At 48.3% G+C, this 26,516-nt stretch overlaps 1 long non-coding RNA gene across 4 annotated transcripts in view; it reads right to left on the bottom strand.

Annotated features, from left to right (window-relative positions):
• Nucleotides 1-7,505: 7,505 nt before the first annotated feature.
• Nucleotides 7,506-26,516, bottom strand: part of LOC133240270 (uncharacterized) — a 51,400-nt gene continuing 32,389 nt past the window's right edge. The window contains exons 2-6 of one of the 4 annotated variants that reach the window (XR_009734170.1): nucleotides 12,138-26,264; nucleotides 10,890-11,092; nucleotides 10,042-10,101; nucleotides 8,825-9,299; nucleotides 7,506-7,997 (exon numbers count right to left, since the gene is read on the bottom strand). This is a non-coding gene — a long non-coding RNA (uncharacterized LOC133240270). Of the gene's footprint in view, nucleotides 9,300-10,041; nucleotides 11,093-12,137; nucleotides 26,265-26,516 lie in introns of all 4 variants that reach the window. The other 3 variants (XR_009734169.1, XR_009734172.1, XR_009734171.1) reach the window with 3 other exon arrangements.

Here is a 26,516-nt window from a genome sequence, read left to right as displayed (position 1 = left end):
TGGAAAATTCTGAAAGAGATGGGAATACCAGACCACCTGCCTGTTGAGAAATCTGTATGCAGGTCAGGAAGCAACAGTTCAAACTGGACATGGAACAACAGACTGGTTCCAAATAGGAAAAGGAGTACGTCAAGGCTGTATATTGTCACCCTGCTTATTTAACTTATATGCAGAGTACATCATGAGAAACGCTGGACTGGAAGAAGCACAAGCTGGAATCAAGATTTCCGGGAGAAATATCAATAACCTCAGATATGCAGATGACACCACCCTTATGGCAGGAAGTGAAGAGGAACTAAAAAGCCTCTTGATGAAAATGAAAGTGGAGAGTGAAGAAGTTGGCTTAAAGCTCAACATTCAGAAAATGAAGATCATGGCATTTGGTCCCATCACTTCATGGGAAATAGATGGGGAAACAATGGAAACAGTGTCAGACTTTATTTTTTTGGGCTCCAAAATCACTGCAGATGGTGACTGCAGCCATGAAATTAAAAGATGCTTACTCCTTGGAAGGAAAGTTATGACCAACCTAGATAGCATATTCAAAAGCAGAGACATTACTTTGCCAACAAAGGTTCATCTAGTCAAGGCTATGGTTTTTCCTGTGGTCACGTATGGATGTGAGAATTGGACTGTGAAGAATGCTGAGCACCGAAGAATTGATGCTTTTGAACTGTGGTGTTGGAGAAGACTCTTGAGAGTCCCTTGGACTGCAAGGAGATCCAACCGGTCCATTCTGAAGGAGATCAGTCCTGGGATTTCTTTGGAAGGAATGATGCTGAAGCTGAAACTCCAGTACTTTGGCCACCTCATGTGAAGAGTTGACTCATTGGAAAAGACTCTGATGCTGGGAGGATTGGGGGCAGGAGGAGAAGCTGATGACAGAGGATGAGATGGCTGGATGGCATGACTGACTCGATGGACGTGAGTTTGAGGGAACTCCAGGAGTTGGTGATGGACAGGGAGGCCTGGAGTGCTGCGATTCATGGGGTCACAAAGAGTCGGACATGACTGAGTGACTGAACTGAACTGATACAAGATTATAAAAGATAAAAACAAATAAGCAAAGCAAAAAGACCATGGAAGGTGGAAATCTAAGATAAGTATAGGAGTAAGATTAATTAGAGAAATGAACTGTAAATTTAATTCTGAGCTTAGTAACATTTTACACAAAGAGAGAAGGATGAGTTAGTATATATATGTATTAATCATGTCTTTGTATTCTGGTGCTTTGATGTCTTGGGGCCTTGATGACCTTGTGACGACCACTTCCCTCCCAGGACCAGAGACAGTTAACAATTAGAAATAGGCTGGGCTTCCCAGGCGCACAGTGGTAAAAAATGCACCTGCCCATGCAGGAGATGTGTGTTTGATTGCTGGGTCAGGAAGATACCCTGAAGGAGGAAATGGCAACACGCTCCAATATTCTTGCCTGAAAAACTCCATGAACCGAGGAGCCTGGCAGGCTACAGTCCATGGAGTTGCAAAGAGTTGGACGTGACTGAGCAGAGATGGTAAACAACTGGCCTTCAGGCACTTTTCAAATGCAAACCAACCAATGGCTAAGGGGCTCTCATACTCTGGGCCAAGATCCCCCTGCCCTGATTATCCAGGGTCAGGTAGCAGACACCTATGTCCCCAAACTCACTGAGATTATTCAAACTCAATTATTCAAAATCGAATTAGCCAATATTAAATCTGCTTACTCTACCTCTCCTTACCTTTTTTGTGGAAACTATCATAAAGGCTCTTGGCTGAATTTTTCCCACTCCCTCAGTCTCCTGGCTGACCATGGGGCTTCTCTGTATGGCCCTGCATCTCATTTCCAGGGACCTGTGAGAGTGCAAAAATTCTTCCTTTGTGACAGATGTTTCCATGTCTGTGTGTCTTACCAGACCTGACTAAAACAAATCTCTGGCACAGTCTTACAACAGTGATTTTTGGCATCCAAGGAGAAAAAAAGAGACAGTTGATCAGAAGCGCAGTTATTCATAAAATTGAGGCCAGAGGTAATTATCTCCTGTGAGTCCTCTTAAAGAGGATGTTTTGTCATGGTGTAAGCAAAGCCTCAAAGGCAAATCCACAACTGAATGCCTTGGTATTAGTTAGGAGCTTTCAGCAGCAAGTGATAAAAACTGACTGAAAGAGGCTTAGAAACTAAAGGTCAGGATGGGGCAGATCCACAGAATTCATAGCTCTGGGAGAACTTGATTTCTTTGTGATTCTTTGGGGGTCTTTTGCTTCACCATTGAGTACCTTCCAAGCCTTAGTAGATCTTATCATAAGTAGCAAGAAAACATTTGAAATACTAACTGATCATTATTATTCTTGGTATTCCTTTCTATCCCATGACCTTATTTTCTAACATTAGACGTCAAGTCCAGAGAAAGAAAATGGAGTCAAACTCTTAGCCTTGACTCTAAATAAAACAGGCTTGTAAAACTCATAGCAGAGGGAGTGTCTTGAAAGCTAAGGATTTCAAATGACAGGAGTCTAGCCTTTGGGTGGGCTGAGGGAACCAGAAGGATCACAGTGGAGAGCTGAGTGCATGACATTTATTTAGAAATGATAACTGAAAGAATACCTTTTAGCCCAATCTCTCCACCACAGAATGAGAGAAGGAAGGCTTATTTTCTGGGCTACAGGGAAGAAAGTTATTCCATTTAGATGGTAGTGTAGCAAGCAGGGGCTTCCCAGGTGGCTTGATGGTAAAGAATCTACCTGCCAATACAGGAAATGCAGGTATGTTGCATGGGTGGAGAAGATCCCCTGGAGGAGCAAACGGCAACCAATTCCAGTATTGTTGTTGGGATAATCCCATGGACAGAGGGGACAGGGGGGCTATTATCTGTGGGATTGTGAAGAGCCTGAACATGGCTGAGTGACTGAGCACACAGTGTAGCAGGAACGGCCACTGAAGCTGTGAGTCTCTAAAAAGGAATTCTGTGTCAGGCACACACAGGCCAAATGAGTCATAATGACACCTATATAAGTTGGGGGGCCACCGAGCACTGGAATCTGTGCCCTAAGAAGGAGCCAGCATGGACCAGGGCTCAGAACAGCATCTAATCAGGGTCTTTGGGTAGCCAAGGCTATGGAGTTCAGGGTGGATCAGGGAAAGGTGCTGAGGCCCCAGGAGGTCCAGGAGGTGCTGAGAGAGCCAGGGGGACCTGGGGAAGTATCGTGGTCTGGTGGGGGTGGGGATAGAAACTTAGAGAGCAGCAGAAGAATAATGGTTCTGGTGGGGGTGGGGATAGATACTCAGAGAGCAGGGAACCTGGGGAAGGATCATGGTTCTGGTGATGGTGGGGATAGATATTCAGAGAGCAGAGATCTAGGGAAGCATCATGGATCTGGCGGAGGTGGGGAATGACACTCATAGAGCAGGGAACCTGAGGAGATTCATGGCTCTAGTGAGTTGAGGATAGATACTCAGAGAGCAGGGGATGTGGGGAAGGGTCATCGTCAGGCAGGGGTTGGGACAGACACTTAGAGAGCAGGGGATCTGGAGAAGGATCATGGTTCTGGTGGTTATGGGGATAGAAACTTAGTGAGCAGGGGACCTGGGGAAGGATCATTGTTCTGGTCGGGGTGGGGATAGATAATCAGAGAGCAGGGACCTGGGGAAGGATCATGGTTCTGTTGGAGGTGGGGATAGATACTCAGAGAGCCGGGTACTTGGGCAAGGATCATGGTTCTGGTGGGCGTGGGGATAGATCCTCAGAGAGCAGGGACCTGCAGAAGGGTCATGGTTCTGGTGGGTGTGGTGATAGACACTTAGTGAGCAGGGGACCTGGGGAAGGATCATGGTTCTGGTTGGGGGTGGGCTAGATATTCAGAGAACAGTGGGCCAGGGGAAGGATCATGGTTCTTTTGGGGGTGGGAATAGATACTCAGAGCCTGGGACCTAGGAAGGATTATGGTTCTGGTGGGGGGTGGGGATAGACACTCAGAGAGCAGGGACCTGGGGAAGGATCATGGTTCTGGTAGGGGTGGGGATAGACACTTAGAGAGCAGGGGCCTGTTGAAGGATCACGGTTCTGTTGGAGCGTGGGGATAGACACTTAGTGAGCAGGGACCTGGGTTAGGATCATGGTTCTGGTGTGGTGGGGATAGACAGAAAGAGAGCAGGCACCTGTGGAAGGATCATGGTTATGGTGGGGGTGGGAATAGACACTAGGAGAGCCAGGGACCTGGGGAAGGATCATGGTTATGGTGGGGGTGGGAAGAGATACTCAGAGAGACGCTGTCCTGGGGAAGGATGATGGTTCTAGTGGGGTTGAGGATAGACACTCAGAGAGGCGGGGACCTGGGGAAAGATCATGGTTTTCGTGGGAGTGGTGATAGATACTCAGAGAGCAGGGACCTGGTGAGGTTTCATGGTTCCAGTGAGGGTGTGGATAGATACTCAGAGAACCGGTGAACTGGGGAAGGATCATGGTTCTGGTGGGGATGGGGATAGATACTCAGAAAGCCGGGTACCTGCAGAAGGATTATGGTTCTGGTGGGGGTGGGGATAGACACTCAGAGAGCCAGGACCTGGGGAAGGATCATGGTCTGGTGAGGGTGGGTATAGATAGAGAGAGATGGGACCTGGGGAAGGATCTTGGTTCTGGTGGTGGTGGGGATAGACAGAGGGTAGAGATCTGGGAACCTGGGGATTGATCATGGTCTGGTGTGCCTGGGGATATATACTCAGAGAGCAGGGACCTGCGGAAGGATCATGGTTCTGGTGAGGGTGGGTGTAGACACTCAGAGAGCAGGGGTCCTGGGGAAGGTTCATATTTCTGTTGGGGGTGGGGATAGTCACTCAGAGAGTAGGGGACCTGGGGAAGGAACATGGTTCCAGTGGGGGTGGGATAGACACTCAGGGAGCTGAGACCTGAGGTAGGTTCATGGTTCTGGTGGGTGTGGAGATAGATCCTCAGAGAACAGGGGACCTGGGGCAGGATCATGGTTCTGGTGGGGGTGGATATAGATACACAGAGAGGTGGGGACCTGGCAAAGGATCATGCTTCTGGTTGGGGTGGTGATGGACACTTAGAGATCTGGGGACCTGGGAAGGATCATGGTGCTGGTGGGGGTGAGGATAGATACTCAGAGAGCAAGGACCTGGAGAAGGATCATGGTTCTGATGGTTGTGTGGATAGATACTCAGAGAGGCTGTGACCTGGGGATGGATCATGGTTATGGTGGGGATGGAGACAGATACTCAGAGAGCCGGGTACTTGGGAGAGGATCACAGTTCTGTTGGGGGTGGTATAGACATTCAGAGAGCCGGGACCTGGGGAAGGATCATGATTCTGGTGGCAGTTGGGGTTGACACTTAGAGAGCCAGGGACCTGGGGAAGGATCATGGTGCTGGAGGGGATGGGGATAGATGCTCTGAGCTGGGGACCTGGGAAGGATATGGTTTTCATCAGGGTGGAGATTGATACTCAGAGCTGGGGACCTGGGAAGGATCATGGTTCTGGTGGGGGTTAAGATAGATACTCAGAGAGCAGGGACCTGGGGAAGGATCATGGTTCTGATGGTCGTGTGGATAGATACTCAGAGAGGCTGTGACCTGGGGATGGATCATGGTTCTGGTGGGGATGGAGACAGATACTCAGAGAGCCGGGTACCTGGGGAAAGATCATGGTTCTGGTGGGGGTGGGATAAACCCTCAGAGAGCTGGGAACCTGGGGAAGGATCCTGGTTCTGGTAAGCCTGGGGATAGATACTTAGAGAGCAGGGGACCTGGGAAGGATCATGGTCTGGTGGGGGCGGGGATAGACACAGAGAGATGGGACCTGGGGAAGGATCATGGTTTTGGTAGGGTGGGGATAGACACTCAGAGAGCTGGGACCTGTGGTAGGACCATGGTTCTGGTGTGCCTGGGGATAGATACTCAAAGAACAGGGACTTGGGGAAGGATGATGGTTATGGCGGGGGTAGGGATAGATACTCTGTGAGCAGGGGACCTGGGGAAGGTTCATCATTCGGGTGGGCATGGGGATAGACACTTAGAGATCAGGGGACCTGGGGAAGGCTAATGGTTCTTCTAGGGGTGGGGATAGACACAAAGAGATGGGACCTGGGGAAGGATCATGGTTCTGGTGAGGGTGGGGATAGACACTCAGAAAGCAGGGGACCTGGGGAAGTATCATGGTGTGGTGGGGGTGGTGATAGACACTTAGAGAGCAGGGAGCTGGTGAAGAATCGTGGTTCTGGTGGGGATGGGGATAGACATTTAGAGATCAGGGACCTGGGGAAGGATCATCATTCTGATGGGCCTGGGGATAGACACTCAGAGAGCCAGGGATCTGGAGAAGATTCATCATTCGGGTGGGCATGGGGATAGACACTTGGAGATAAAGAGACCTGGGGAAGGATCATGGTTCTTCTGGGGGTGGTGATAGACACAAAGAGATGGGACGTGGGGAAGGATCATGGTTCTTGTGTGAGTGGGGATAGATACTCAGCATTGGGGACCTGGGGAAGGATGATGGTTCTGGTGGGGGGTGGGTATAGACACTCAGATAGGCAGGGACTTGGGGAAGGATCATGGTTCTGGTGGGCATGGGGATAGACGCGTACAGAGCTGGGGACCTGGGAAAGGATCATGGTTCTTGTGTGGGTGGGGATAGATACTCAGCGCTGGGGACCTGGGGAAGGATCATGGTTCTGCTGGTAGTGGGGAAAGACACTTAGAGAGCAGGGTACCTGGGGAAGAATCATGGTTCTGGTGGAGGTGGGGATAGACACTCAGAGAGCAGGGACCTGGGGTAGGATCATCATTCTGATGGGGGTAGGGATAGACACTTAAGAGAGCCGGGTACCTGGGGAAGGATCATGGTTCTTCCGTAGTGGGAATAGATACTCAGAGATCACAGGTTCTGTGGAAGGATCATGGTTCTGGTGTGGTGGGGATAGTCATTTAGAGAGCAGGGGACCTGGGGAAGAATCATGATTCTGGTGGTGGTGGTGGGGATAGACACTTAGAGAGCCGAGGATGTGGCATCCAGGACCTTGGCAGGGCTGTGGGGGTGCTAGGCGTGAGAATGAGGGCCCCATTACAGGCCACGTGGACAGAGATGGACTTTGGCCAGCACCTCTGTCCACACCCACAGCACTTCTCTGGGTCCCCCAGAGCCTTGGCTCTTCCCCAGTGTTGAACAGGGGAGAGACATCTGAACCTAAAACCTGAAATGGCTCCATAGTCACAAACAGAGCTTGTCTGGAAATAAGAACTTATTTTTACTATTGAGAGAAAATAGGGGCTCAAGACAAAAGTAAGCATTTTCATGGAAAAATTATGTTCTTTTTCATGGTTGAGCTCACAGATACTAGGGAAGTCACTGTAAGATGTTTTCGTGTTTAGTAAAATAGCTATTTCACTCCAACTAATACCAGTTATTGATTATTAGCTATAGGCAAGACTCAAATGAGTCTCAGAGTTTCTCTTTTGTCCTTATAGGAAAACAGTTTGTCTGTGTTTTCTCATTTTAATTAATTTTCCATAATGAACATTATTGCTGTGGCATTTATTCATTCAGTAAACACTACTGAGGATTTCTAGGCATTAAAGACATTGTGCAGCACTTTGGAGTAACAGACAAAATATCAGTGACTTAAACAAGATAGAAAAGTATTTCTCTTTCCTATAAAACCCTGTGAGGAGACAGTGTAGAACTGGAGGTGTGGCTCCACAACTCCACAAGGTCCTCATGCACCCAGAACTCTTCTCTTGCTTTACGCGGTCTCATTTCACACAATCACTTTCTGGTCCAACATGGCTGCCCAGGTCCAGCCATCACACACACATTTAGCTAGTGGGAAGGAGGAAAACACAGGATATGCCTAGCTGTCTTCTTTGGAAGTTCCTGGAGGCTTCCAGGTGGATACTGCCATTTACACCTCATTGGGCAAATCTTGGTCAATACGTATTGTTTTAAGGATGACTAAGAAAAGCAGTTTTTAATCTGAGTAGTCACGTGCTCAAAAAAGTGGGAATTCTATAAACATAGAAAAGGGAATGATTTAAAGAGAGAACTATCAATCTCTAACAAGCACTAAAAAATATGTAGGGGTGTTTCATTCAAGTCAATTTAACAAACATTGATGGAGCATCTAGCACATGCCAGGCACTGGTAAGAAAGGTGTAGGCAGGGCCTGCTAGGCAGGCCTTCACCCCATCGTGCTGCTCTCCCTCTGATGAAGCAGCCATTCTTCTTTTCTTTCCCATCCGATTTGGGTTTGCAGAGATAATAAAGGTATTAAAAGTATTTTCCACTAGCAGTTGTTGCTTAATGCTGAACTTTGAGGGTAAATAATTGTTTTACTTACCTGACACTTAATGGGGCATCCTAGACTACAATTACCTTTAGGATTTGAGTGTGAATCATCAATCAGTATCAAATTGCTCAGATCCAGAACCACAAAATCTTAAAACTAGAATGGTTTCAGAAGCTACTCAGTCCACCCTGCTCATTATACGTAGGAGGAGGACCTGACTGGTGCCGGAGAATGCCTGGGGTTTGTGGTCCTCTCCAGGCCCCCTGCCTCCCGCCACTAATGGGAGCACTAGTGTCCGGCAGAGGTCAGCATAAGGACAATCCCAGGCCTGTGTCACATGTCAAGAGGCAGTGCCAAGGGAGGTTATAATTGATGCTTCATCCTGCTCTTTAATCCCCAGGTGGCTTGTTCCAATTCTGCAGATACATATCTCTGAGCCCTGCTGGAGCTAAAACTTGCTCCTCATTACCCATCTCCTTCTACCTCTCCTCTCCTCCTCTTCCTCCAGCCACCCATGCCATCATCCACCCCTTCAACACTTGCCTACCTGTCTTTATATCCATCCTTGGGTGCAGGGGCAAGGGGCAGAACTTCTCCGCACCAGCCAGGTCAGTGTGTCCTGAGTAGGTGGGCTGAGTATAATTTGTTGCCCTAAGAGTAAACAATCTGGTGGTAAGTGATTGAGTGGGTGTATAGAGAGAAAATTACTCATGTCCTTCTCACTTGGGCTGAAGTTAAGCCAGGAGGGCTGGGGATAGCCTCTCCCTGGCATACCTGGAGGCTAACTCAGAGATGCTCCTGACATCTTCCTTGAGCAGGTTCTGGTCACACAGCCTCCAGTCTTCGATCCAGTTCCATGGGGGTCCCCACCCAGCCTGCCGCTTCCTCAGGCACCTTTCCTGTAGCTTCTGGGTCCTCATGTGCCAGGGCATGCGGAAAAAATGAGTCCTTTCCTTGGGCCCATGTGGGCCTCAGCTTTCTCGGAGTGCAATATGGGAGTGGAGTGGTCAGAGTTCTCCCTCCTGTGCATGAACAAACAGGAGTTACAGATGGGGTAGTGGGATAGAGAGGGATGGAAAAAGACCAAGGGAGCATTTCAACCCAACAGGCTTCCCTGGTGGCCCAGATGGTAAAGAATACCCCTGCCAAAGCAGGAGACTGCGGTTCAGTCCCTGGGTCGAGAAGATCCCCTGGAGAAGGAAATGGCAACCTGCTCCAGCATTCTTGCCTGGAGAATTCACAGACAGAGGAGCCTTGTGGGTACAGTCCATGGGGTTGCAAAGAGTCAGACACAACTGAGCAACTAACACTTTCACTCCAACGGAGGCAAGATGAACCCTCTTCCCACCCCACATTCTGGAAACTGATTCTCAGATGTTTCTGTGATCTGGATTCATCTGACTCAAGGTCCCAACTGCTTGGCACAGGGTAGGGGTCACTCAGGGCTGTCAATACTCTGAACCATCCTGTTTTGTTTTTTTTTTTAACACACACACACACACACACACACACACACAAGTCGCTCGGTCATGTCCGACTCTGAGACCCCATGGAGTGTAGCCCACCAGGCTCCTCGGTCCATGGGATTTTCCAGGCATGAATACTGGAGTGGGTTGCTGTTTCCTTCTCCAGTGAACCATCCTTTAATCCTTTGGGGCAGGGGTGTGCAATGGGGCTTAAATATTGGGGAAAGGACTGGGTCTGTTTTGCTCCACAAGGAGGCAGAGAAAGTCCTGCTTGAGATGCAGAATCTCCTTTCTTCACCTGCTTTTTTGTTCTCTGTGTGTGTCTCCTGCATTTCAGAATTCCCCATGGAGAATCTACCTGGAAAAGAAAAAGCAAATATTCAAGAAGTAACGATGCTTCCTGGAAGTTAAGATAGCATCGCCTCACCTGGGGGCACTGTCCTTATTCGGGGAAGAAAACGGAGGGTTATTATTGGTTACAGACTGTGGGTGGCCTATTTCCTTGCAAGTCATTCTAAGTGGAAGGCCTAACTGCTTCAAGCTATTTTCCTTGAATTCATTTGCAAAAAGTGCTCCCAGAGTCTCCCTGCAGAGAAAGAACACACCATATTATTTTAAAGAGAAAGGAAAACCCAGCCTGAGAATTCCTGGTCCCCTAGCCTTGCCTTCCACACTCTTGATCACCCTTGGCTGGTGGCCTGCACCAGGAAGGCTGTGGTGGGGGAGGGCAGCCTCCCTTTCCAGGCACCATGTGGTTTTACTCTTCCAGGGCATAGGTGGAGGGTAAGCAGCATACCTAGACCTGCCTCCTCAACAGGACGGTCCTGGTCTCAGGCGTTTTGGATGTTACTGCGAGTGACAACTATGTCCACAAAAATGGCCCCAGGTTACAATATCCAGAGTCCAGGAAGGTCCTATGGCCAGAGGTCCATTTGGCTACCTTGAGATCTATCCTCAGGGTCATAGAACAGCCTCAGCTGGGGTCCCACTGAAGCCTGAACTCTCACTTTTTCTCCTTCCAGTGTTGATTCCCTATTAGGAAACTAGTTTTTAAGGAGGTGGCAAAGAGGAATGAGACTTGGTCGGTGAATCTTCGTTTTAGTCTGAGAAATGAGTGAGGATCTATTTCAGGTCATCTTATCTCACCTTCAGCCTTAACAAGAACTGGGCATCCCATTGCAAAGGTGGAGGAGACATTATTTATCAAAAGTTCTCTTAGGGAAACACAGGTATTTATTTAGAAGCAGGTGTCCACAGAATGAAATCCCACAGTTAGAAGGAAGCTGCAGAAGGCGATTCCCAAATTGATCCAACAGTTCTTGTTTTGTTTGGTGGTGGAATGGGGATGGCTAGGAAGAGATGGATGGAAAAGGGCCAGTGAGAAAAATAAGCTCTCTGAATTATCCCACATCTTATAACAAATAAACTCACCAAAAGCTCTGGGTAAGTGAACATCTGGTGCAGAGGCTCAGTTTTGCCAGGGAGCAGGCACACATAGCCTGCATTCATGGAGGACCCAGAGGCAGAGGCTGGTGGTGGTGGGGTGGGTGGGGGGGATGGGGTCACAGACATTGGAGTCTTATACTCGAATGGGCCCCAAGATTGATCACGGGGCTAGGGATGGGTCTCAGCCAAGCAAGTTTAGACCTTATGATGTAAAGGTCGACATCTATCCTAAATAAGCAAGTGAGTTTGGAATGAAAAGCAAAATCAGCCTTTATTTTCCTTTTCGTGCCACTTGAGAATGTCACCGATTTCAAAGCCACAGGCTTTGGGCTGTGTGTTTGTGCTCGACAATGAGTATCCAGCACTCTGGAGGGAACACCACTCCCGGCTCATCATGTGGGTCACATGACACAGGCACCCCTTTTGCCTGTCTCCTAGACTGAGAACTCTCAACCTGGGAGCGAACACTTTGTGCCTCCAAATGCCTCCAACACTCCCCAGGGTGACTTGGGTTTCTTTCTGAATCTTATAGGGCTCCTTTGCCTTTATCTCAATTCCACCTCCCCCATGGTTGGGTTGGTGTGTCTTAAATTCTTTTGGTGCATAGTATTGCCCAAGGTTCCTATTTGGATGAAGATCCTGATTCAGTAGACCTAGGTGGTCTGAGATTGCACGTTTTAACACACTCCAGGTGAGGCAGTGCTGCTGGTCAGTGGACCACAGTTTCAGTACTGACCCTCTGGATTCTGGTTCATTCTCTCTATCCAATGGGTCCTCAAGAGATCGGCATAAGAGTCCCCTTGGTGGGGGGTGGGGGCATGGGTGGCTAAGCCCCAAGCAGCCCAAATCTAGGGAGGATACCTGGCAGCAACAGATTAATAAAGTCCCAAATGATGTTCCTGCAGACAGATGTTGGTAAGCAGCTGCTCCAGGAGCAGAAAGACTCACAAAGCCTGGGACAGAGCCGGGGTCACAGTGGCCCACAGATTTGTGCTGCTGCTATGTGCATGGCCTTCTCTTTCTGGGCCTCCAGCTTTGGCTCTCTGACTCCTGGAAACAGGAGATCATCTTTGTAGGATGGCTTCAATAAGCAGCAGTTCAAGTCTTGACATAAAGAAGACTTCCAGGGAAATGCCACCTAAAAGAAAAATCACCTAGGAAAGCATTGGTGGGGAGATGGTGAGGAAAGACTCTCCCCTGACTTTGTTCCATGGAGCATCCCTGGAAGGCTGAGGGGAATCCCCCAAGCCTTCACTGAGGGCATGAGGCTGGTGAAGCGGGCAGAGCTGGCCGGCAGGGCTCTGGTTGCTAACCAAGGATGCTGCCTTGGGGCAGCGCAGCACCCTCCATGGTGGACACAGCACCTCCCAGAAGATGCACCATCCCACAGGGCATCTAGCGCAGCAGACCTGGCCCTGCCCCAGCCCTCAGCAGAGCATGCATGCACTGGGTCCCACAGTTGAAACTGCAGGTGACAAACCATGTAGGGATCTGATCACATGAGCAGACGGTGTGGTCCCCTTGGCACTTACATCTAGCGGCTGCTCAAACTCTAGAAAAAGAGTGAAATTAGAGTGTAGTTACACCACGCTTGCTTCATATATTCATTTCTCATGTCAAGTGAGAAATGTCACCCTTAACCAACGGTTTTATCTTCCACGAAAACTGCCTGCCTGCCCAGGGTGGACCTGAGGATGATTTCTACTTTCATTTTAATAATGACCCTAAACTCATCACCATCTCCCATAGCACTGATGGTGCCCCTTGTGTGTGAAAGGACTTGCACTTTGAAAGAGCAATTCCACGGCGCCAGATCCACAGAGACCCCAAGTCGCCTCCCCACCCGCTTCCGCCCGCTTGAATACACAGGGTGCCTGCCAGGTGTGGTGGGCAATGCAGAGGGGGAGGCAGTACCTGGCATCGGGGTGTGCACGGCGAAGTGCGGAGACAGACAGGCACTTAGAACCCCTGTCGTGAGTGCGATGAGGGTGGTGCAGCAGGAGGGAAGCTTCCTGAAGCCACGAGGCCTGCACTGAGCCCTGGAGGCTGAGCAGGAGTCTTATAGGGAAACACACCGGGGCTGGAAGGTCTCTCCCACTCAAGGAACTAGAAGCAGCCAGCAATGCTAATGCTGAGGCTGAGGACGGCATAGGCTTAAGGAGGTGAGGATGAAAAGGCAGGCAGGGGCCAGAGCAGGAAAGGCTTCCTATGTCCTGCCTAGGGGGTTGGCTCCCACCACGGCCAGCAGAAGCACCTGTAAGGCCTTATGCAAAGGACCCTTTAGGAGTGGGTTCTGGAGGAGGCACAGGCAGGCCTTGCGTAGCTGCCCACCTGGAGAGGGAGGCCTTGGGATGTGCCAGCTCTGTGCTGTGCTAGCAGACAAATTCTTGCACACTTCAGTGCTCGTCTCATTATAGGTCAGATCCTCCACTACCCTTCATGCCCCAGTTGGTATTCTGAATGGATCTAGAGTCAGCCATCTGTCTGCCATGGAGGAAGTAGAACTAATGGAACGCAGCCATCAAATTCATTTTCTAACAATCAGTAGGGAAAATACTCACCACAATTAGAGAAATGGTTCATACCTAAGAAAATATTTACCTAAGAAAATAGAAAATTGACATTAAAAAAAATCAACAGAAAGACAGGCAAAGGACATGTGTAAACAATAATTTCAGATAATATATAGAAGCACAAAGACTACAAATGAATATAAAATAAAAAATACACAAGAAAAATATTTAATTCTATTAGTGATCAAAGTCATGACCATTTAAGCAAAGAGTTGCCACTTACCATATATCAAATTTGCCATATTTAAGAAGTAAACACCCAATTCAGTACTGAGTGGTGAGGTACACTCTCCCCAGCACAGCTGGGGGCTTGTAAACTGGAGACTTTTAAGAAAGCAACTTGGGAAAGTAAAACCAAAAGCCATGACAATTTCTTATTCTGTGATTTTGCTCTCATGAATTTCTCTTAAGGGAATAATAAGGCAGCAGATATATTCTCAAGGACACTGCCATATTAAATGGTGGGCCCTAAATGTAGAAGTTGAGTATTTGAAAAAACAAGATGAAACCAAGAAACACAAAAAGTCATCTCTGAGGAAATATCTCAGGTCATGGGACAGGACAAAGGGGAGGGCAGGCCACCGGCCACCAGCCACCAGCTCATGCCTCAGGAGAAGTGTTTCCCAAACTGTGTCCCCTGTAGAGGTGGAGCAGTTCAGCCAGCCTGGACGTGTAACTCTCAAGGGATAGGAGCGGTTCTGAAAGCCTGGCACAGTGACACTGAGTGCGGTTGGGGTCAGCCCTCGGCCCTGCTAAGGGGCAGACTCTTCCCAGGGTGCGATTGGGTTTAGACAGTATTTATTAGGCATGTGCTGGGTGCTGGCAAACCTATGGGGCAGGGGGCTTGTCTGTTTTTCTCACAGCCATACCGCTAGAGCCTGGAAGAATGCCAGCCAGACCAAGTTCACGGCCAGCACAGGGTGCATGGGCCTGAAGCTTGCATGATTTGGAAGAGGCTCTTTAAGAAAAAGAATTCAAAACTCTTTGAAAAATTGGTTCCAGATAAATTATTTAGCATGAGAAAACAGTAAATTCTAAGCTTAAAAGCCTACAAAGGCCACAAATATACAAGATACAGGAAAATAGTATAATCATATTAACTAGCTGACTGACTCATCTCTAACATTCACACAGACCAGTTTTATTTGGCTGTACTGGCTCTTAGTTGCGGCACGTAGGACCTTTAGTTGCGGCATGTGAACTCTTAGTTCCAGCATGTGGGGGTCTGGTTCCCTGACCAGGGCTTGAACCTGGAGCCCCTGCATTGGGAGCACAGGTCTTAGTCTCTGGACCACCAGGGAAATCCCACCGCCACGTGTTTTGAGGCTGTGGCTCCACATCTCCCAGGACTGGGCTCAGTGAGGCTTGTAAGGGTCACAGTGCAGCCCTGGGGCTACACGGTGGCCTCGGAACCCTGGCTGGTCAGCAGAGGGCAGGGTAAGAGGTCAGGGTCAGAGCCAGCCATGTGATGAATGGTGATGATGGGGGCAACCAAGTACATAAGCCCCCACCCCCAACTCTAACTTAAGTATCCCTGTCTCAACATCCCACCAGCCAGGCCCCAAATTACCAGCAGCCATCCCCATCATATATGAAAGGAAATGCACTGGGAAAGTTGTGGTTAAAATATCTCACTTGGCAAATTTTACCAAAACCTATGACTTTCTGAAAGTGTCACTAGAATCCCTCCTACAGCCTCGATAGGGAACAAGGTGACTGGGGTGGTCCCCAAAGTGAAAGGCCACCTCTGTGCTTAGTAAATATGTGCTACTTTGAGTAAAGGACACTGTGACCCTGTGATTCATAATGAGAAATACTCATTTGGTCTTTGTCCCTGTTTGTGACTCACAGCTCTTCAAACCCTTGGGATTTCCTGCGCAGTAAGAGCCACAGAAGCATCTTTTGTTCCGCTTGGGCTCTTGTCCTCTGATCCACAAGGTGAAATGGGTGTCCTGTAACTCACAGAAAGCTCCTTTCCACCACTGCTAGGCTGATGTCAGTGAGGAGGCCTTTGGAAGTGCCTGCAGATGGGGGCTGGTTGCCAGGGGAACCAACCATGAATAGAGGGCTGCAACCTTCAGCCCCATGCCCTGACTTCCTGGAAGGAGAGGGGCTGGAGACGGACTCAGTCACCAGTGGTCCATGGCTTGATCGATAGAGTCTATGGAGTGAAACCTCCATAAAACTCAAAAAGACAGAGTCTGAAGAGCTTCCAGGTTGGGGAACAGTTAGTGATCTGGTAAGAGTGGTGCCCTCATGGAGGGCAGAGAAGCTCCATGTCCTTCCCCATGCCTCATTTGCCATCTGCATCTCCTTCATTTAACCATGAATATTGATTGGAAGGACTGATGCTGAATCTAAGCTCCAATACTTAGCCAACTCATTGGAAAAGATCCTGATACTGGGGAAAACTGAAGGCAGGAGAAGAGGGTGACAGAGGATGAGATGGTTGGATTGCATCGCTGATGCAATGGACTGAACTTGAGAAAAGCTAGATGATGGAAGGGAAGGGAAGCCTCATGTACTGCAGTCCATAGGGCCACAGAGTCAGACACAACTTGCCAACTGAACAACAAAAAAACCCCAGGAATCTAGTAAGTAAAATGTTTCTCTGACTTCTGTGAGCTTCTCTAGCAAATTAATCAAGCCCCAGGATGGGGTTCTAGGAACCTCCAAATTATAGGCATTTGGTCAGAAGCACAGGTGGCAGTCTGGACCTGTGACTGGAATCTGAAGTGGGGGTGGTCTTGTGGGGATGAGCCTTCAGCCTGTGGGACCCGATGCTCTCTCCGGGTGAAGAGTGTCAGAACCGAGTTGACTCATAGGACCACCAGCTGGAGTCAGAGCCCTGCTTGTTGGTGGTGCAGGGAAAAGCACCTCTCCCACTCCTACACCCTGGACTCAGTACTAGATCATCAGAACTGCACCTTCCCTGGAGGAGCTCTTGTTCCAGTGCAGAGACCTGGGACATCTAGTCAAGGATGGATTCCTGAGTCTTCTTGGGCATTGCCTGGGCAGCAGGGACTGTGGAGCTGACCTCAGAGCCAGCCTAGGCCTGGGCACTCAGATGAGGAACACCGTTCACAAGAGGCACTTGCGTTCCCTCATGGCCTTGATTCTTGCTCCAAGGTGGGTGCTCACACTTATATTTGGGAACTCCACCTTCTAGGCTGGGGGCTACTGTTCCTATTTCTTCAATCCATGTGGTGGCTGGAAGGGGAGGTGGGGAGGCAGTAGGTTTGCTGAGGCCTGCAGATTCAGGTTTCTGAGCTCTGAGTGGAAATCAGAACCCTATGGGGACCTTGGATTATAAGGGACAGATCCAAGGGGAGGTATTTTTGTGGACACATGGTGTAGGTTTGGGAACCAAGTTCATTAAGTGGATGGCCATCACATGTTAACTGTAGTGGGAGCAGAGGAGTCAGGGGTTGGGGGACCTGAGAGAGGAAAGCCATGCTGTTTGCTTGTCTCCTCCTGCCCAGTGAACCCAGTTGTCTGACCTGCTGGTAGGAAAGTAATTTCAGATGCACACCTAGAAATCAAGACTCTTCTTCCGGCTCCTGTAAGAGGTGGCCTTGAAGATCCTTACTGGATGGATCCTGTTCTTTGGGAGCTGGATCCACCTGGCTCCTGCATCGCTCCTCGGCTGGGTGGCCGCATCCTCTCTGGGGGCCTCTCCCCACCCTGATCGAGCCCAGGTGTGCCCTCGCTTCCCACAGGACTAAGGGACAGGCTAGAAGCAGATCTGTTGCCCTCTGCAGTTGGACCTCGGTGCCCCCCACCCCCCACTCTGGTTCATACCCGTGAGGCTGTGGTCAATGATAAACTGCGATGCTGACCCAGAACTGCCACGTTCTGTGGGTTGGACTGCAAGCAGCCCCTGCTGGGCACACAAGCCAGCCGTGCGGCCACTCAGTGGACACTCAGCATCTTTGAGGCCCTTCACTCTTCCACGGGTGAAGTGCTGCTGTTCCAGACCACAGTCCTGGGCACTTTACAAGTTGCCTGAGTTTGTGTAGAATGCCATGGGGCAAGGATTTTGGCAGTTAGAATCAATCAATTCTGCTGGCCACTCTTCAAATGAACCCCCCAGTCAAGTCCACCTTTGTTTCTTTGTTTTCGGATCTGAGAAGCCAGATTGGGACCTTCAGCCACCGTCAGTGAGATGGTACAGAGTCGCCCTCCTGGCCACAATGCCCGAAGAGGACCAGGCTAAAAGCAGCAACAGATCAGAAAGAAACAAAGAAAGAAATCAAGCCATTAGCTTCTTTGGAAGCTGTCTTCTTTTCAGTATCTCAGTTCTTACACATGTCCCAAACTTAGTTCCCTAGCCTCCAGGAAAACTTCTGGTCAGGTGCTGACCATTGTTGTCCTAAAACCCCAAATCTAACTTCAAAAAGGAATTGATCTGAAAATCCTCGATTTTGTATGGGCTTGGCTCATTGATTTTATTTCATGCAAAGCAACCGCTGAAGAAAGACAGACATTCCTTTTGTGTCCAGGGGCCCCAAGCCCCTAGGTGTTTGGAGCTATTTATAAATGTGACACGATGATGCCTGCCTTGGCAAGTGGGTCATACAGAGCATGAAGTTTGGGGAGGTCGGAACAGATACCCCTGTCTGAATCTGGCCATGATGTCATTTACCTTCTAATTCCAGGTGGCTTGCTGCCCGGGGACGCCATCTGAGCCTTTGAGGGAACCAGGGCCCCAAGGGAAATTCAGTCCCTGAGGACCCCAGCTGGTAGGTTGGAAAACTCTGTACCTGTCAAAGGCAGTGGTGTTGGGAATGCTCCAGTACTCGGTTTTCTCAGTTTATGCCCTTGGAGCAGTCCTCGCGTATTTTAATGGAAATCAGGTTTCCCTCTGCCTCACCATCCTCTGCCTTGTCCTTTCTAGGCAACAGCACAACCCAGGGCAGAGCATGATGCTTAAACCACCCAGACCCCAGGCCCAGAGAGTCTACAGCTGAGCCTTCTGAAGATGCTCCTAAATGTCATTTGGAACCCCTTTTCTTTGGTGATTTTGAAGAATCATTGAGAATAGTAGAAATCAAACAAAAAAGTACGAAAAGCATTTTTAAAGGAAATTATAATAGATCCTAAGAAACTGTATGTCTGCCTGGCATTGCTCCCCAGAACACTCCTGGGATTGATTGTTGAATGATTTGTGACCATTACGAAACAGACACAGTGACGGCTGTAGGTCTGCGCTAGTTCAGAACTTGCAGGTCACGCCAACCTCACACCCCAACTTGTTTAGGTAGTGCTGCTCAGCTAATGCCTCAGAGGAAGCCCAAGCAGCATTTTTGCAATTTCATAAAATATGAAATATAAAGTATGAATTAGATCAGATCAATGAATAAAATACCAACCAAGATGAATGTGGACTTCAGATTTAAAATTTTAAATATGAAAAAAGAAGGAGATATATGTATATATATAACTGATTCACTTTGCTATACATCTGAAACCAACACAACATTATAAATCAACTATAATAAAAATTAAAAACAAAACAAAACAAATTTTAAGTTTGGGAGAAACATCTTGGCAATTCATGTGAAAAATAATTGGAAAGTTAAATAAACCACAGTGTTATGTGATCAAAACACATGCACAAACCTGCCCTGCCTGCCTGGAGGAGCTGTGCCCTCACTGAGAGAAGAGAGTCCTGACCCCGCAAGGCAGGTCCTGGCAGACCAGAAGGACAAGCACTCAGGGTCTCTTTGAGAGGCAGTGCAGGGCTGGAAGAACGAAGGCCTGCACTGAATTAGGAACAACTCAGAGCTCGCTCAGGACAACAAAGGAGTGGCTCCAGGTGGAGGGGGCAGAGGGGTCGTGTTTGCATGTCCAGGTGGTTGACCTTGGCAGACACATGGTCAATAGACCCCTACCAGCTTCCCTACATTTTCCTCTGCAATTGGTTGAGTTCATGTGACCAAATCTAAAAATGATGTATGTCACTTCAATGGCCATGGATATTAAGAGTTGGTGTGTCTCCTCCATTCCTGTGAAATTATAGAATATACACATACACATACACACACACACACACACACACACACACACACACACACACACACAGTCTCTGTCCTTGGTTCCAGGCATAGAACTCCTAAAATCCACATAATTTCCCAAATGGTAAGAACAGTTGGAGTATCTTTTGTTTCTCTATCTTTGTCTATTTTGGACTCCTTTTTCCTAACTATCTAACGTTCCCCCCTCAAGAGACAGAGCTATCCTGAGAAATCTTATCCCCAGAAACTTAATTTTGGAAGCATTCATTGGAATGGCACTCATTTGTAGTCTGAATAGGCATCTGAGATCTCCCAGGGGCTCACAGGTACATTGAGTGTCCTCTTCTGTTTTCTTCCACAGCTTGACTCGTGAGTAGTGAATCCCGGAAATCCGGTACCTTGACTGCTGTGGGGGTAGAAAGTATTACAGGGTAGGGGCCCTTCCATGTGGGCTGGAGTTGAGCCTTTGGGGACCCATCTTTCCAGACTTTAATAGGACTTGAGTCCCTGGACCATATAGTGGTGGCTCTTTAGAATCTTTTGGGTCCTGGTTGACACCCAACACGTGTATGTCTTGTTGGAATTGCCCAATGGCCATGGTATAAGACTAGAGGGTCTGAGCCTCTGGATCTAAGAAGAGGTTATTGACACAAACAAAAGATTTCCCATATAGCATCTCATAAGGACTAAGACCAACCTGTTCCTTAGGGGCAATGCGGGTGCAGAGGAGAGCTATTGGTAAAGCCTCCTTCCATCCCAGGGAGGTCTCCTGGGTTATCTTTTTTATTGATGATTTTAAGAATTGGTTGGCTCTTTCTAGGTTTCCTGGAGACTGAGGCTTCCAGGCACAATGGAGGTAATAAGTAATGCCCAGTGCTTTAGAGACCCCTTGGGTGACCTTAGAAGTAAATGATGTCCCATTGTCACTTTGTAATGACCTGGGCAGACCAAATCTCGGAATGATTTCATGGAGCAGTTTTTTTTTTTTTTTTTTTTTTTTTAACCACCTCCTCAGCCTTCTCAGTCTGGGTGGGAAAGCCTTCAGTCCATCCTGTGAATGTATCTATCATGACTAGTAGGTACTGATACACTTGAGAAACTGGCATCTGGGTGAAGTCCATCTGCCAGTCCTCTCCTGGTCCCATGCCGTTGGACAGGCTGGGCCAGCTGGGGTCTTCAAGCTCCTTGGGGGTTGTTTTATTGGCAAGTGGGACAAGAGGAGACAGCTTGCCTTGTAGTCCTTGGAGGCCTATTCCTCTGAAGGACCTTTCTAGTAGTCTTTGGAGGGCCTTCTCCCCTAAATGAATGGTGGCATGTAAGGAGTTACCCAACTTCCATTGGAGGTTTCCAGGCAGAAAAAGGAGTCTCTCTTTTGGGAAACACCCCATATGATCTTCCTGAAAGCCCTCACTCTTAGCTTTAAGAGTCTCACCTTCAGTATATGAAGGACTTTCTGGCAAATTAGTCTGTGGAACTAAGGTGGCCACCCCTATTAGGTCATTGTTCTGTAATGCTGCTCTCTTAGCTGCCTGATTAGCGGCTTGGTTCCCTCGTGCCACTTCCATGCTCCCTTTTCGGTGTCCTTCACAGCGGGAGACTGAAACCTCAGCGGGCAGATGGACTGCTTCCGAGTGTAAGGATTTGATCACCATGTTTGATTGGGGACCCGCGGGTGGTCAAGTGGCCTCTTTCTTTCCAAATAGCAGCATGTGCAATGTAGCACCAGAAAGGCATTCTTGGAGTCAGTGTAAATAGCTACTCTTTTTCCTTTTCCCAGCTCTAAAGCTCAAGTCAGGGCTATGAGCTCAGCCAATTGGACTGAAGTAACTGGTGGCAAAGGTTTAGCCTCTGTGGTCTTGAAATTGGAAACTACTGCATACCTGGCTCTTCTTTTTCCATCTAAGACAAAGTTGCTTCCATCAGTGTACCAGATTTCCTCAGGATTGGCCAGAGGATCTTCTGACAATCCCTCTTAGGGTTTTGTCCAGTGGTCCAAGGTTTCTAGGCAAGAGTGAAAGGGCAGAGAGCCCTTGGGGGTAGGCAGGAGGTAGCTGGGTTAAGAACCTCACAAGGGGATATAGTCAGGCCTGGATTTTCCATCAGCAATACTTGATATCTGAGGATCCTTTTGTCACGTGAGTGTATGTTCCTCGGTTCTTTGTCTCGTCACAACAAAGATTTGGAGCGACGGACATTAAAGCCCTCGGCGCGTCACAGCTCTCGGGTCTTGGACAAACCATGCTACAGCTCTTAAGCAAATCAGTGTTACAGCTCCATTTTATTTAGAAGATACCAGGAGAATCCAAGACTCGAGAGATAGAGAGCGCGCGCATGCACGTGGGAGAGAAAGTCCGTGAGAGAGCGCTTTGGCTCCTCCTTTTATGTTTTTCCTCCACCTGGGCCTGCCCTATGCAAATTGGGCTTAGCCAGGAGTGCTGTTTGTTCTGCCTGAAGTCTTCACTCTGGTCCTCGGACCTTCCTTTGACCTTCCTTGTCTTTTAGCCACCGCCATTTTGGACTCCTTTTCCCTATTCTACCTACCTAACACTTTGATCAGACGTCCATGAATGGTCTCTCCCATTTAGGAGTTGTTTCATTTGGTGGCTAGTAAAAATAGTTAGTTTACCCCTAAGAGGAAGTTTTAAAACATCTTATATCAGGACTGAAATAGCTGCAAGATTTCGAAGACAGGGAAAGATCTCTTCCTAATAAGGGAGTAGGACACTCAGGGACCACTAGAATCTGGTGGGAAAATATTTGTCCATCCCAGAAACAAAGACGTGATCAAGTGAATCTTTTTGTAATTGTTTTTCCTCTAGCATCCAAAGTGGTACAGGATTGAGGGGAAAAGGCTCTGGAACAGGAAGTTAGGATAGAGTAGGTAGCCCCTGCGTCACCCAAGAAATTCTTGGACTTATCTGCCACATCCAGTTTCACCCTTGGTTCCAGCCAGTGATGGTTATCTGTGACAGATGGGCTGGCTGAAGCCAACCACTTCAGTCCTGTTGAACCATCTTGAGGGAAGGCTTGACACTTGACCTTGAGTTTGTTGTGTCCTGAGGGCAGAGTGCCACCCACTGTCCCAATTGATGACATTTGTAGAAAGCCATTTTAGGAAGACTTGTCACAGTTTGGACACTCTTTGGCCCAATGTCTTGCCTGTCTATAGATTAGGCATTTGCCTCGTGCCTTGTCCTTCAAGAACTTGGGGTTTGCCATAGGGCTTCCCTGGAGAGTGGCCAGCATCTGGACATGCCTTGTCTCTTTCCTTTTCTCCCTTTCCTGGGCCTTGATCTCCCTCTCCTGTTCTGTTATAAAATATATTAGTGGCTGTCTGGACCATCTCATCTAAAGAGGCAGCAGAGTCCTGCTGCTGTAGCTGTTGTAGCTTTTTCCTGATGTCTGGTGCACATTGGGACAGGAATCTGTCCATTAAAATCACCTGTCCCTCGTAAGAGTCTAAGTCCCGATTGGTAAACTTTTGGAGGGCCTCTTTTAGCCTTGCCAGAAGGGCAATGGGGTTCTTGTTGGGCTCCTGAATTATTGTTGAGACCAGGCACAGTTCCACAACTAATGGCCTCCTTCTATTTCCATGGGTGGACGTCCTAAGGGGTGAATCTTCCTGAAGTTTATCTTACCCAGTACTGTTGCAACCCAAGAGCTTGGCATCCCCGGGTCAGGATGCAGATCCCTAGGCAGGTTGAGGCATGACAACTTCCTGGAGATCAAAGCCCCAGGCAGGTCAAGGCAGGTTGATCTCTGGGGACCCCTGGACTTGCTCAGATCCCCAAGCAGGTTGAGGCATGCAACCTCCCAGGGACCAGATCCCTAGGCAGATCAAGGCAGGTTGACATCCTGGGATCCCCAGGCTGGAGCTGGGGGTCCCCAAGGTTTCCAGCGTGACTAGTGCTGGGTAGGATTAAGGGCTTGTAATCTTAACTCATTGCCAGTTTGTCCACAGTGGATGGGAATAGATACCATGATGTAAATCAATCCAAGCCTGTACCCTGAGACTAGGAATCTGGCGAAATAGCCATAAGGCTTATCCTCTTATTGCTCTGAGGGAATATAAGTCACTGATTTCTTCCCCTAGTCTTCCATAAGAGCAGTTTAGAGTGTTTCCAATGGTAAACATTTCATTGTCATAGACCCAGTTTAGGTGATAACAGAAATAATGACAAAGGAGTGGGTTATCTGGTTCTGTTAGGGGCATTAAAAGTATTTTAATAATAGGCTGGGTGGAGTGATGTTGCCTACAGAGGGGGCAGTGTCATGGTTGTAGGAGTTAGTAAGTGGCTTAAGCACAAAATAAGAGACAACAGACCAGATGTTCCATAAAAATGGAGTGGGGATTTGATCCAGGGCATATGTTTGTAGCCTTAGGAGAAGGGTGGTAAGGGTTTTGGACCAAATGGCCTACAGCTAACTCTTAAAGTGGCAAACATTGTCCTTGGAAGCCCAGTTGCCCTTGAAGAGATGCCACCAACAGATGGACTTCTAGCAGGCATTGTGGGCCTATCACCTACCCTTGCAGGTTCACTGAGAGGTGCTGTTGACACACATGTTGTAGGAAACAGGGAAGATGAAGGCCTGAATCTCTAGAGGGATTGGACATTATGCAGTATTTCCTTCCCAAGGGCCAACTATTTTCTGGCTGTCCCTCCAGAATACTGTAGAGGCAACATTGTGGGCCCAGATGGGGCTCAGGAAAAGAGCTTGAAACAGGAGGGAAGGGGGCAGGACACAACTTTTGACATAGAATGACATAGCACAAGGGCATAACATAAACCAATTAAATCAAATGGGTCCAAGATGACAGTATTGACTAAAAAAGATGTATAACTTGAGAGTTGCAAGTTAAGTTTTATTTGGGGCAAAATGAAGACTGTGGCCTGGGAGGCAGCATCTCAGATAGCTCTGAGAAACTGCTCCAAATGGCAGTGGGGGAAAGTCAATATATAAGGTTCTGGTGAAGGGGGATTCAATACCATGAAGCTCTCATTTTATAAAAGGGTTTTTGTTAGTCATGAGGATCTGATGTCACCATGAAGGGATTTAGTGCTTCTCTAGATATGAGGAGATGCAAGGATTGAGATAATAAAATCTGTTCCTAAAAACGTCCAACTATCTAAAGACCTGTCCCACCAGATTCCCTGGAGCACAGAGTGCCTCACTCCACCCTGAACTCCCTCAGGGGTTGTTGAAGGTCAAAAGCTATAGCAGCCTGAGGTTCAATCTCCATAGAGGCAGATGGCAAATGCCTTTGTTATTCAGTCATTGGTAATGTTCTTGGTAAGTGCCAGTTTGTAGTTGACCGAAGACAAGTCAAATTCAACTAAACCTTGATCCTCAATTTGCAAGCTAAATGACACAACCAGAGGTGCCATGACAGTTCCAAGGCACTGTCAAAAGACCAAGGAGTGGATAGTTCCTCAATTGTTGGAAAGATCCTCCCACTCATTAGGATATGAAATCAGCCAGCTCACAAAAACTAACCACACCACATTTCATGGCCACTGCATACACCCTCTGTGATGGTACACACTCTGTGAACTGTGCTTCTCTCTGAATCCAAACAAATCCACCTCTTATCTATTGCTGTGTCTCACTGAATTCTTTTTGCAATGAGACATCAAGAACCTGAGCTTCATTAGGTCCTGAAACGAGGCACCATGGGTTTTGGCCAGGCTCAAGTCTCGTTGGACACGACTAAACATAGCAAGGGTCCGCCGTGTGAGTTTGAGTCCCAATCTCAGGTAAATGGTTTCAAGAACAACTTTTAGAAATGGAAAGATGATGACCTGCCCAATACTTGGTAAACAGTGGCATAGATGGGGAGAGGAGCGGAAGGATAGGAGGAAAAAGCAGTGGGAAGAACATGCTGAGGAACCCCTTTCATAACTTGCTGGAGAAACTGCTAAATGCCTGGTCTGTGGCCACAATTTTCATTGGCCTGATCTGTGGCACAAAGGAGGTTAAGGACAGAAGAACCCTCACCCACTTGGGCAACGGCTACTAAGGTGCAGCAGATGGAGCCTTTGGGGCACACTGGGGAGTAACCCCTGCAAGAGTCCCTCAGTTGCACCCACTGCAACTCACCTGTTCACAGGGGGTTCAAGGAAACAAGAAATGAGAGACTGTAAAGGGATTAAGATTTTGTTAGCCATATGTCCTTCCAGGGGCATAGGGGCTAGGACCTCCTACCTTAACTGGAGCTCTTCTGGAATCTGAGACTGAGTTTCCTGAACTTTCTACCAAGTTTGTTTTTGTTGTCCTGGTTTCCAGCACACAGGGCTTCTTGTCACTTCTGCTGTTCTAGGTTTCCTTTGCATTCAGTTTCCACCACACGAGCTTTCACCAAGTTGGGCTTCTGCTCTGCTTGGTTTCCACCTCGCTGGGGCTGAGCTGAGGTTGTTTCAGCCAGGTTACATCTGAGACACGGCACCCATATGTCAGGCGAGTATAATTTCCTCGGTTCTGTCTCGCTGAAGCAAAGATTTGAAATAGTGGAACAGTGCTACAGCTCAGTTATAGCTCAGAGTTTTTTTTTTTTTTTTTGGCAAACAAAGGATAGTACACCCTCAAGGCATGAGGGCAGGCAAAGCCCAAAGGGGAGGCCTCAATCTTGGCTTCCTCTTATATGTTTGTCTCCTTCCCCCCTTGAGCCTGCCCTATGCACATTGGGCTAGCCAAGAAGGGGCATGTTTGTTTCACCTGAAGTTCTCACTTCAGCCCAC

The sequence above is a fragment of the Bos javanicus genome, chromosome 28 (genome assembly GCF_032452875.1).
Source record: "Bos javanicus breed banteng chromosome 28, ARS-OSU_banteng_1.0, whole genome shotgun sequence".
Classification (NCBI taxonomy): domain Eukaryota; kingdom Metazoa; phylum Chordata; class Mammalia; order Artiodactyla; family Bovidae; genus Bos; species Bos javanicus.
Note: the sequence above shows the minus strand (reverse complement) of the source record. Positions and strands in the feature narration are given on the sequence as shown.